Source organism: Tachypleus tridentatus, chromosome 13 (assembly GCF_004210375.1).
Source record: "Tachypleus tridentatus isolate NWPU-2018 chromosome 13, ASM421037v1, whole genome shotgun sequence".
NCBI classification, from domain to species: Eukaryota; Metazoa; Arthropoda; class Merostomata; order Xiphosura; family Limulidae; genus Tachypleus; species Tachypleus tridentatus.
In genome coordinates, this window is record NC_134837.1 from 139,530,939 (window position 1) to 139,544,532 (window position 13,594).

At 34.6% G+C, this 13,594-nt stretch overlaps 1 protein-coding gene across 1 annotated transcript in view; it reads right to left on the minus strand.

Moving 5' to 3' along the window:
* LOC143237121 (uncharacterized) overlaps positions 1-13,594 on the minus strand; it is a 62,220-nt gene that overhangs the window by 12,713 nt on the left and 35,913 nt on the right. The window lies entirely within an intron of this gene.

Consider the following 13,594-nt stretch of genomic DNA (forward strand, 5'->3'; position numbering starts at 1 on the left):
TATCTCAGACTGTTTCTAGTATGAGGGGTAAAGAGTGAATTTTTTTTCTCGAGTCTAGGAGATATGGGGACGTAATAAATTCTGTATTTTTAACGGTATGTGTATGTGTGTTTTATTATAAGAAAGACACATCGGGCTGTCTGCTGTTTCCACTGAGGGGAATTGAGCCCCTGATTTTAGTGTTGTAAATCCGAAGACTTACCGCTGTCCCAGCGGGAGACTTTTTAATGAAGTAACCTGTGTTTTCACTTGTATAGACTCATTGAAAAAGTGGCAAAATTTACGATTTGCATTATGATATTTAAACCGTTTTCCTAAAATTCAGTTTCAAGAAGTAATTTTGTAGGATCCTTAACTTTTGTTGGAAACCCGTTATGAAGTTTTATAGAATTTCGAAGCTCGAGCATAAGGTAAATTAGATCATTTTTTAGTAAAAACGCTGCTAATACAATTAATTATTGGAGTAGCACATAGAGCCGCTAAAATATTAAAAAAGAAAATTAAATTTGTTGTTTGTTATTAAGCACAAATCTACACAAAGGGCTATCTCTGCTTTACCCACCACGGGAATCGAAACCTGGTTTTCAGAGTTGTGAGTTTGCAGACATGTCATTGTGTCAGTGAGGAGCATCAACAAGTGCGAAGCACAATCCTACAGAAAAAGGAATTGAATTACAAATCCTTGGATTCAGAGTACCGTTACATGGTATCTGCATTATACCATACCATATATGAAAGCATCAGAGTTTTGATAGCAGATTACAGAATGACTTTCACACTAATGGCACAGTTGCTCGGACATTCACCTGAATAAGGCAGGCCTTCACTCATAACCTAAACAAATGACCATTATCTATCGATATCGGTTGTCGTAACTGTAGATATACCTCATGATGGCGATAAACCCGCTTGAAGTAGACATACCTCTTGTGATACCAAGTCAGATGTTCGTAGCCACAATGTATAAACAGTTATAAGCAGGCTTTACAAGCATGCACTGATCCATTAAATAGAACAATATTATTTTCCCAGAATCAGTTTAACGTCATTCTGGTGCTAGTTAAAGGACCAACGCCATTTTGTAGAAAACTCAAAAACCAGATTCATAATCCATTTTTACGGAGAAACGTGGCACATGGTAATGGTGGAAGAATGTTGATGGTAGAAATAAACATTGACGGACAAACTGGCTTCCACAGCCTGCAGACATTAATGTACAGACTGTATTACCCTCTATACATTCACATGTTGGACGCTGATGTTGAACGTATTGGCTTCCACATCCATTGTTTGCCAACATGCTGGTAAACTTAGCCTATAGACTATAGACCCCTGGGTGATAAACGAAATTAAACAACCTGTATGCTTAACAGACTTCATACATGTGTGGAATACTAAAATGACCATCATCACATCTCACCACGTAATCCGTAACACTAACAGTACACTGAAAATAGATCTTTGAGGATACTTCAATAATAAGACAAAGTGTTATGAAGTGTAAACATACAAAACCACCTCTACCAGATGTTCGTTTGTGAGTATGTGCACATTGACTAATCGTTTCAGATGTGCACATTGACCAATTATTTGCATTTCAGACCACGTGAAAGATTATCTCATGTTTCCTTTGTATCCTATGGTGTCAGTCTATATTGAAACAAGAATCGGACTGCAAAGAAAACGAAACATACTATCAGGTGTTTTTGTAAATACACCAACTTATTTATCAGCACAAGGAAATAAAAAACAGAAGTATTTAGAAGAGGATACATTGAAATCTTCTGTAAATATGATTATATTAGAATAAAGTTTAGGTGATAATTTCATGGATTGATTACCTAGCAATTTTAACTATAGCAAAATTCATCTGAACAAGCTGGGAAGGCATGTTACGCAAGAGAAAAATATACGAGTGCAAAGAACATGACCAACTTTATAAAATGACGATATAATAATTACTTCGTGATCATGTAACGGAACAGACAGTTGAGAATGTGATAGTTTTGAAAAGTGCTTTGGATATTAAAAAACCAATTACTTTTGCTGTTAAGATTAGACGTGTAAAACAGCGTAACTTATTAAGATGGGTACGATAAGGAACGCTATGATATGGCTGAGTTGCGAGATGAGGACGAGAGAACGCCAATTTACGTAAATACCATATTGCTTCTTTATAAGTATTTAGTATTTTCAAACTGAGAAACACAGGAACAAAACGGCCTGGTCAGAGATACCGAGATTTCAGATATAACCTCCAATAACGTAAAAGAACTAATCAGACGGAGAATAACCAACTGGCATCACCTACCAGATGCTTACGCGGCTACAGTTAATGAAATAAATAAGGTTATAAACATTACAATTCATGTTGTTCAGTGATGTCGAGAAAACCCACTTGTAGAGAAATATATATGCAAAAACGGCTCGTTTGGGTTGAGAAAATATTTTACGTAGAAGAGCGAACAACGTTTCGACCTTCTTCGGTCATCGTCATGTTCACGTAAAATATTTTCTCAACCCAAACGAGCCGTTTTTGCATATATAATTCATGTTGTTTTCTAGCGCAAAGCTACACAATGAGCTATTACACTCTATCCATCGTGGGAAATAAAAGCATGGATTTTGGCCTTAGAAGAGTGTAAATTAACCACTGACCCCCCAGAGAGGAAGACACAGGTAAAATTATGAATAAAAGAAAAACATAAAAAAAACTACATTTTAACAAGTACAAATACAGTATACCAATAAAAGTATTTTGACTGATGAATTTAGTTATTTCATATAAAGTGGTTCTTTAGTTTTATAACACTGATATTATAGTCTTCATTCCTAATTTACAGACTTTCTTATTTAACCCAGGTATATTTTATAACATTTAAATTAATGCACTGATCCATTGTTGAAGTTTTCACACTTGTTTGTTTATTTTAAATTTCGCAAAACTATACGAGGGCTATCTGCATTAACCGTTCCTCATTTAGCAGTGTAAGACTAGAGGGAAGACAGCTAGTTATTACTATCCATCGCCAACTCTTGAGCTACTCATTTACCAATGTACAGTGGAATTGACCGTCACATTATAACGTCCAAAGCTGAAAGAGCGAGCATGTTTGATATTAGGAGATTCGAGCCTGGGACCCTGATATAACGAGTCGAGCGTCCTAGCCTTGCGCCCTCTTTTCCGATAGTTCTAGAAACAAAACTATTTACTTGAAATTTGTCAAACAACAGAGAATAAACTCACAATTCAAAAATTACTACCTTAGACTTTCACAAAATATACTTAAAATTTCAAAAAAACCTATACTTCAATAATGTAACATTGATACATAATGTTAAGGTAATAATCAGATATAAAATAAAAAAGCTAACGCCTGAAAACAATCAAAAGGTTTTATTTGATAATTCAACATTTGCAAACTATCTTGTAATTCAAAATTATTTTAATTCAGTTTAAAACCATATCTAGCTTATCTTCTATATTCTCGAATACCAGCCATTTCAGTCATCTTTTATTCATTTTTGTTACCAGATGAGATCACTTGAATATAATTCAACGCTTACAACACTATAAACCGGGTTTCGATACCCATGACAAGGGTATTGCATTCGGGTCCATGTGTGTATGTATGTGTTTCTGTCTGTGTTTCCGCGCGCTTATCTCGAAAATTAATACATCGAACTACACGGAAATTTTACACAAAAATGAGAAACTGCTATGGCACTGTCCGATCCAAACCCGGATCCGGATTCTGGATCACTTTGAATCATTTTTTACAATGAGTAGGTAGGACATTTTCGAGATTTTCGGTTAATAATTCTGTAAAGTGTGATCTTTGAATATGTACCAAGTTTCATGGGCACATTAAGGTTAAAACATTTATAATTGCACTACAAAACATTATCTGAATTGTTGATCATTTTGGATCTGAGAAGAATTTTCCGAGTTTTCGAAGGTAAAATTGGCGTTATTCAACATGAACGTATGCAGTGTCAAAAATCAGCGGGAACGAGAGTATGAGACATCTTTGACTGGCTGTTCACAAAGCATCTGATCACGTTATACACTTAGTACAATACTAATTTAGTAACGTCTTCGTACAACACCACCATCCACTGTCACTTATCTTATCTCGCTTTGAAATGAGTATTCATTAACTCTAAACGGTGGAGTCGGTATTATGGCTAAACAAACTTGATAGAAAGCCCATGTAAACTATAGAGAAAAAATAAGTGAATATTAACGAATTAATAATTAACAAAAAATATCACCTTTCAGTGTGTGACTCACTGTCGCTACATGCAGACACTTTTTAAAACATTTTTATCAAATACATAATCAGTCTAGCTATTGCTGACGTCACGGAGGCTTTAAAATGGCATTAGATTACAGCGAAACTGATCAAAATAAAACAATTTAGGAAACAATATTTAAAATACACAATTACAGTCATATTCACATAAAACAATTTTTCAAAGCAGTCCTAACTCTAGTTTTTCTTAACTGAGGGGGATATGACGTTTCAGAGGAATCCGACCTTTTCACCTCACCACTATCGCTGGCTGGTCATGTTTCGGGAAAAGGAGTCCCCCCGCTGGAACAGCAGTAAGTTTTCGGACTTACAACGCTAAAACCAGAGGCTCGAGTTCCCTTGGTGGACACAGCAGATGTGGCTTTGCTATAAGAAAACACACTCGGGAAAAAGAAGTGGGTTTTAATGATAATTGAAAGGTAACGAATTTTATTTACTCTTTCATGCTAATGCTGGTACCAAGGATTGTAACACATAATTCTGTACATGTAACAAAACACTTTGCATAAGACCCATAAGCAAAAACCATTATTTTTGTCTCATAAGTAAAGTTTATTTTTTGACTATGACGGAACATATAACTGATAGAACAGAACTATATTGTGAATAATAAAACCGCTTTTGTTCAGTGCACTAAGATCATCGCTATACTGCCGCTGTAGTATTTAATATTAACTCAGAATCTTGTAAGTCCCTAAACTTGTTCTTAGTCAAATCCCTGTCAAAAATTAATAACTTGTGAGAAAAACTTTAAAGTAGAAACAAATATCTTATTGATTCGGTTCCTAGTAAGTATTTTCTTCCTTTGTTTTTTTTTTCTCTTTTAGCAAAACCACTTTGGGAAATCGAGCCACGGATTTTAACGTTGTACATCAGTAAACTTACCGATCTCCCATTTAGATTTTTTTTTTCAAGCGTTAACACATTTTCGCCTCGGGCAGTATTTTCAGCATGACAACTATAGAAACTTCTTACTGCTGGTGACGACTTTATTTTTTTGTTTCGTCTTCAGTTTGGTAGCATGTCCGTTAAACAAAATATTAGACAATATGGAACACAAACCATGCTTATCTCAACATCTAGCAACTATGATTCTAAAAATAAAATAAAGTAAACACGAATAAAACTTTTTAATCACAACTTGCCATGTTGGATTATATTTATCAATGTTCAAGCCACTATCTACTTCTGAAACATGGTGTTTTACAGGAGCCAAAAATACGCTTACAAATTAGCATATTAAAGACACAGGCGTAATCCTACTGAACTAAGCAACAAGAAATTGTTTAACGATCCCCGTCCCATTCTTGAGTAGTTGACCGTTACATACATAACGGACACTAAGTCCTTAAAATTGCAAGGAATCGTTTCAAAACATATCCTACAATGCCTTAATTGGGCAATACCTTTCTTAGCTTTACGTCCATGGCCAAGAATAATAACAAAACCGACTGTGCCTTTTGTGTTTTCCTTCACCTTCACTTATTTTGTACTAATGCACAAATATGGATGTATTCATAAAGAAAGGGCCATGGGTGAGGTTACTGGAAGTTCTTTGTTCAAAAGGAGTTGTTTGTTTTTCAATTTTGCGCAAAGCAAAAGCAACACGAGGGCTATCTGCGCTAGCCGTCCCTAATTTAGCAGTGTAAGACTAGAGGGAAGGCAGCTAGTCACCACCACCCACCGCCAACTCTTAGGCTACTCTTTTGCCCACGAATAGTGAAATTGACACTTAATTATAACACCTACACGGTTGGAAGGTTTGGTTTGGTTTGAATTTCGCGCAAAGCTATAGGAAGGCTATATGCTCTAGCCGTCCCTAAGTTAGCAGTGTAAGACTAGAAGGAGGCAGCTAGTTACCACCACCTACCGCCAACTCTTAGGCTACTCTTTTACCAACGAATAGTGGGATTGACCGCCACATATAACGCCTCCACCACGGTTAAGAGGGCGAGCATGTTTGATGTGACGGGAATTCGAACCCTCAAATGTCGCTCGAACTATCCTATTATCTTGAGGTTATAACACAAAAAATCAAACATCATTATCCTATTTTTTCTTGAGAGTGGATAAGTTAAAGGATCTTAACTTATTCGTATAACACTATCCTTCCATTTCCGGATTCATCTTAAAAGTTCTCCTCTGAAACTTTTCCAATAAGTTAATAAACATTTTTTTAGAAAAAGAAACCAACTTAAACTCCACACAAAGTTCCAAATGAAACACCTAATTACTGATTTGTATAGAGATAATTACTTATTTTTTGTCTTGCAATTAATAAGTTTATAAATACATCTTAAAATTGTATTGGCTTTACTAAGAGAAACTAAAAAAACCGTTTCCATGGGTTGCGTGACTTATACAGTATTATTTTCTTCTGTGATGATAGTGAGTGGATATCCATTTACGTCAAATCTCTAATCGAAATTATGATAACACCTTATTTTCCAAGTACCTGAACATTGGTCCTCAACACAGTAGGAAATACTCAAGGGTTTCATGTCATCAGTAAACTTGACTAATCTACTAATTATTTTTACCAATACCATTAATGTGACTAAGAAATTGGGCCAAGCACTTCACTAGTAAAAAGGATCCAGTTTGCCTGGACTCAAATAAGAACAGTCTTTTGCTATCTAACCACTCTAGAATACAATTAACTGGTCTTTCTCCAACACTTACCGACGAGAATATCTTTATGTGACACCCTGCTAGAGCATTTTGAAAATCTCAGTACGTCAAATCTACACCCTTTCGATCGTCCAAATAATAAGTAATGTTATCAAAAGAAGTTTAAAGATTGGTAAGGATTTGTTTGTTTGTTTACTTGACTTGTGCGCAAAGCGTTCCTAATTAAGCAGTGATAGACAAAAGGAAAGGTAGCTAGTCAACAACACTCATCACTAACTTTTTTGACAATGAATAATGGAATTGACCACGGCTGAAAGGGCGAACATGTTTGGTGTGGCGGGGATTAAAACCCTCAACCCTCAGAGAAGAGAGTCTTAACCACCAGGCCATGCGATTAATAAGACAATATTTCCTTTTTGGAAAATCCATGTTGATTTTCTTTTGTTTCAACAAATTATTTTATAAATTTCTTTTGTAAGATACCAGAAATTATCCCACTAAAAAAGTAATTAACTTTCTCATACCTTCTGGGGAAATTATTATCACTCCTTTAAAAATAGGTGTCATATTAGTAATCCTCCAAACCTCAAAATCATAGTCACTATTCACAGTCCTACCAAAAGGGAAAGAAAGAGGTAAAAATTCTCCAAACCTCAGGATCATGGCCACAAAAGGGAAAGAGGCTCATGTATCAAATTACCCTTTAAAACCCTGGAAAAATTTTATCCGTTGTTGTGCTTATTTTTAATATTTTTATTTACTATCGTTATTAGATTGATGTCTACACTGTACATAACTCAGGTCAACTCCAATGATAACCACAAGTGCACGATGTTGGTAATATTGCTAATATCTCTTCTCTTGTGGAAATAGAAAAGAACAATTATCAACTCAGTCTTGTAATCAGTACCCTTTTGTGGCTTACCATTTTAACATTTTGATCACTTCTAACATACTTACAAAGTACACGCTTGGAAACGGCTTGAATATGTAATGAATAAATTCTTATTATAAACAAAATTATTAAAATTGTTGATTTAAAAAAGAAAATAGAGATCGTAAAAAAATACAGAAACAAGATGACCAGCAAAGTGAAAATGCAGTTGTAAAATAAAAGGTAAACAAATAAGCTGATGGTTTATAACACAAAATAAATAAAAGGGTGGGAACTGAAAACCCTGGAAATAGGGATGATAAATAAGGTTAGAATACAAGGCTGGGTATAATGTAGACACTATTTACTTAAACTACAAATCTATATTTTGAACTCATGCTGTTACCTACAATTACATTTGGTGGAATCAAAACCGGAATTTGTAGCTTGAGTAAATAATGCCTGTTTGCTATTTTATTAATGGTGACTTAAGTTTATTTACCAGAGATTAGTTAAAGTTGTGTTTGTTTGTCGAATTTAACGCAAACTTCGTGAGAGCTATCTGAGGTAGTATTCCTTAATTTAGACGAGACGGAAAGCAACCAGTCAACACCACCCACTGCCAGGTCTTAGACTACTCTTTTACTAAAAAAAATGTGAAATTAACCGTGAATTTATAACACCTGCCACGGCTGAAAGAGTGATGGGAAGTTGTTTTGTAAGATACACCACATTTAACATGCTGTTTTCTTTGTATTACATTTAAAATTTCATTTTAATTACAGAGCTAATATTCTAGGTATTTTTGTACAAATAAGATATCCAAGTAATTTAGTATTTATTACCGTCGTAAATAGTACATTTTAACTGTACTTTGGAAGGTAATATTTAATGTCCAATTGCGTTAATTCATACCTAAACAGCAACGTGTCGTAGTAATGTCTCTCAGGTGCCTCAATCCTCTGAAGAGCCGTTTATCGTACTTTCATTGGTGACAAGACATATTTATTCAGGGTTAAGAAAAGATATGCTTATACGTGGCTATAATGATGTTACACCGTTCATTGAAGAATAAATATACTACAGTACTTGAAGTTAAACTTATTGTTTGTATGTTGCCTAAGTGAAGTATACTTCATTACGCCTTTATTGCTACCGTAATTATAACAATGTTAATTTAATAGATATGGTTAGGACTAACTTAAGTCTCCTAATATGACTGAACTTCTGGGGTATTGTTGTACAAACGGCTAAAATTATTATTATCAGTCAAGGTATCCAACTAAAGAAACAATCTTGACGAGTTAGAACTCATTAACTTAACACTTCGATGTTTAGTTTTGTTGCGGTCTCATTTAATCAGAAGCTAATATTAATGACATAAAAAATCAAAGCAAGATAATACTGTAAAATTTAATAACACCACCTCTTACTGTTATTTTTCAAGTGTCGAATATCCAGGTGAAACTGAATTAATTTTTAAAGTACATGAAAATAGAACTATTAGATAATAGGAGATATATTTTTTACCGAGGAATATTAAATCTCTTACTGAATTGACGTAACAAGACTGGACTAAAGTGGAACACGTACTGGATTATACATATAGCAGCCAAATTTTTACAATAAAAAATTATCTACAATTAAATGTTAAATTAATTTAATTTGCATGAATTCAGATTTTAATAAAGACATTTAAACTGAATAATGCAATAAAGTCTTTAGTAATTCTTGTATGGTTTTGTGTATTCATCCCTACCTTGCTTCTATACGTTTCGACATTACCATCCCAAAATCATTCTTATCTTTTATTCTTTATTTTTATTACTTATTTCACCTCTATTTTTTTTTTTAACAGTCAGTGTTAATGAATAGCAGTCGCCGTAAAAGAAGCAGTTGTAGCCTGGCGTGATGAGTTGTCTTGATAGAAATCATGTGTTGAAGTTCCTTCCACAATTAAAATGTAACATTTTAGTGTGTAAATTATAGCAGTAACTTCAAGCTCGGGAGAGCTAGCCCTAATGATGCCAGAATCAAAACAAATAGTAGAATATTTGACTGCTACTACACTCACCACATATCCGATATTTATTTACACTGCAGGCCTTAATAACTTTTGAAAACCAAAGTAAGGTGTTTATAAAAATCTCTTAGATTGTTATAAGAGATGTTTAAAACTATAATAACAATACATAACATACGTCACACTATGTTTATTTCCTAGCTCATCTCTACACACTAAACACCACCACTCTTAGTTACTAGCCTCATTTTCTTGTAGTTGTTTGTCTAGTCGGGAAGCTACGCTGACCTTCTCAAATCTTTGATCAGTTTAGGCCGTTTTTATAATTTACTAAATTCGAACTCAATAAATAGCGGGACTCGGCATGGCCAAGCGTTTTAAGGCGCGTGCCTCGTAATTTGAGGGTCGCCGGTTCGCATCCCCGTCGCGCCAAACATGCTCACCCTTTCAGCCGTGGGGGCGTTATAATATGACGGTCACTCCCACCATTCGTAGGTAAAAGAGTATCCCCCAGAGTTGGCGGTGGGTGGTGATGACTAGCTTCCTTCCTTCTAGTCTTATACTACTAAATTAGGGACGGCTAGCACAGATAGCCCTCGAGTAGCTTTGTGGGAAATTCAAAAAAGAAACTAGACAGTGGTATTATCTGTTCAATTTTAGGCATTTATGTTGTACACTTTAGTTGTTCCTTCCATATTCTGACGCTATGGGTGTGTCGTGTGTTGTATAAATAAGTACACTGGAGTCTTCAGCGTAAATCATAACAAAACTGATTAACAAGGACCACCTTAGTACATAAATCTGTAATAAATAGTTGAGAAACAGCGTTTGTGGTAAGAATTATTTAATTCTTCAACGTTTCACCTCATAGTTTTATCAAGACGTAGGCACCGTAATGGACACAAATCCTGAAATATTCTGAATTCGTAACTTTTGCTTCATATATTCTTATATAATAGATATAATTCCCCATTGTTCACTATATTTGCACTCTGTTCTTTCTCTCTTCCTAAGCCATTTTGTGAAGGTGGCATCACACCACCCTCTGACACACACGATACGTAATAATGTAACATATTAACTTTATTTTGGACATCATTCTCAACTTCTGGAGGGAAGAAAACGTCAGTCCAACATTCTTTTATTACTTTCTTATTACGCTAATTACGGAGTGTTTCAGTAGGCACGGGTAAGTAGTAGTTATAACCAAGTTCTAAATACAGCAAGGTTCTAAGTGTAATATCTATTATTTATCTACTATTGGCTGGTAATTACTGTTTCACCCTGTATTTAAGCTTTTTAAATGAACATCAAATATTTGTACGAAAGTTAATTTCAAGGGGTAACAATAACATAGTTGTCACTAGAATTGTGATTTTTATTAGTATTATTAATTATTAATAATACTAATAAAAGCGAATATTCCATTTGAAACAATGTTTGACACCATTGTTTTGTTTTTTGCATTATCATGTAATATAAAAGAAGTAGAAGAAAGTTTATGTTTGTAATTGAGCACAAAGCTACAAAATGGGCTATCTATGCTCAGCCCACGACGGGTATCAAAATCCGATTCATACCGTTACAAGTCTATAAACATACCGCTGAGTCATTGAAGGGTAGAAGAAGGAAAAATAATAAGAAATTCGAACTTTTACCATGATATTTACAGATATTCCTAGGACGTGTTGGTCAGTCGTTTCATAGATATTGTTATAAAATGAAACACTGTACAGTATTACAAAGTTTTGACGACCTATTGAGGAAATATTTAATTTACCACTTTAACAAATAATCCGAGTCATAGATAGAATTAATTTGTGAAACACTTACTGCGTGTTTGATAAGAAGTAAATGAAACAACTTTTACTTAATTCCACCTTCTAAACATAACTTGTCTTAAAACTTGATTTGATGTCTGAAATTACTAGATACACAGTTAAATATGTTTGTTTTCTTCTTTCTTTTATAGCAAAGCCACATTGGGTTATCGGTTGTGTTCACTATTAGGAATCAAATTTCGGATTTTAGCGTTATAACTCCGTTAAGACACTGTTGCTAAATACTTATGAACGAGAAACAGACTATCAACAGAAACAAACAGCCATCTTGCTTAGATCAAGAGATTCTTCACTAGCCGTTCCTAATGTATCAGTTTAAGACTAGAGGGAAGGCACTTGGTCATCATCACCCACCGCCACATTATGATCGTCACATTATGAAGCCTTTATGGCTGAAAGGGAGATCATATTCGGTTTGACGGGGAAACGAACTCGCGACCCTCAGATTACTAGGTGAGCACCCTAACCACGTGGCCACGACGGGCCTGTAAGAGGTTTGGATCGTTTCCTTTAATTAGCCCAGTGTTTTGAGTTTGACATCTTCAAGGAGGTAACAAATGCTACTTCTATAACTCTTTCCTTAGGATGTCGTTAATATATAGTAGAACTATCACAAGAAAGTCCAGAACTCTCTGTAGCAACATTAGCGAGGAATATTTCCATGCCCTACTCTGTGGCATGCAACATTTCCACTGAAAGTGATTTTTTTTTTCGTAAATTGCGTTTTGTTCAAAGATATTGAAACAGAAAATGATGATTTATTTTAACGGGCATATACAGCCCAGTTAGTGTGGTAGAAGCTATACGACTACTTCTGTTGTTTTTAGCCCACACATTAACCGCTACGCCACTGCAAGTCAAAGTTTTTTATCGTTGAGTTTTAAATGTTTTCACAGTCTCATGATTTCTACACGAATGTTTGTTTTGTCTCGACGATATTTATAATAATTCTCCAACTTTTTATTTATCTAAAAATTATATCTTATTACACCTGAATTTGGAAAAAAAACACAAAACTACCAAAATCACAACAATTAGTTAAATCTTTAAATATATATATATATATAATTTCAGTGGTATTAAAAGTACCATATAAATACAATATTTTGGAAAATTTACAAACAGATTGCCTATGAAGATCACTCATTTTGGAAACCTCGAACAACGTAAACTATAAATGTAATTTTTACGTTAAATGATGGAGTTAATTATCTGAATTAGTTTCGGCACATTGATATAAAACATTATTCTTAGTTATAACAATTACAAATATTTATATAATTAGTCTAACAATCAGACTGTGGTTTCTTGCAATAATAGTACATCTATATTTATGTCAGCGACCTAAAGAATCTCATAAAATTTATCTCTTTGAAAACTACATTGTCTTACACAGGTGTATAATAACTTTTAATCTGGCAGCCTCTAATGGTCTTCACAGTGGTATGTCTGTGGATTCACACCGCTAAAAAATCACGTTTCGAAACCCGTGGTGGGCAGAGCATGGATAGCCCATTGTGTAGCATTTTGCTTATTTCCAAAAGAAAAAAAACGCTGGTGGTTAGGGCGCTCGACTTGCAGTCCAAGGATAGAAATCCGGCACCGAAAATGTCTGCCCTTTTTCGTTATAATGTGAGAGTCAATCTCACTTTCGTTGTCCAAGACTCTCTCTGCTTGGCCCACCACAGCTACCGAAATCTGATTTTTAGCATAAAAATCTTACAAATTTACCACTGAGACACTTGTATATGATTATGGTGCATGTTACTGGTTGGCTGTCTTCCCTTCGGTCAGTAGTTCAACATTACAAACGATGCCAGATAACCTTATCATCCTTGCCATAAATAAAACACTTAAATCATATAAAAAATAAATTAAACTATCTTGGGTTCACTATAGTTTCATTTTC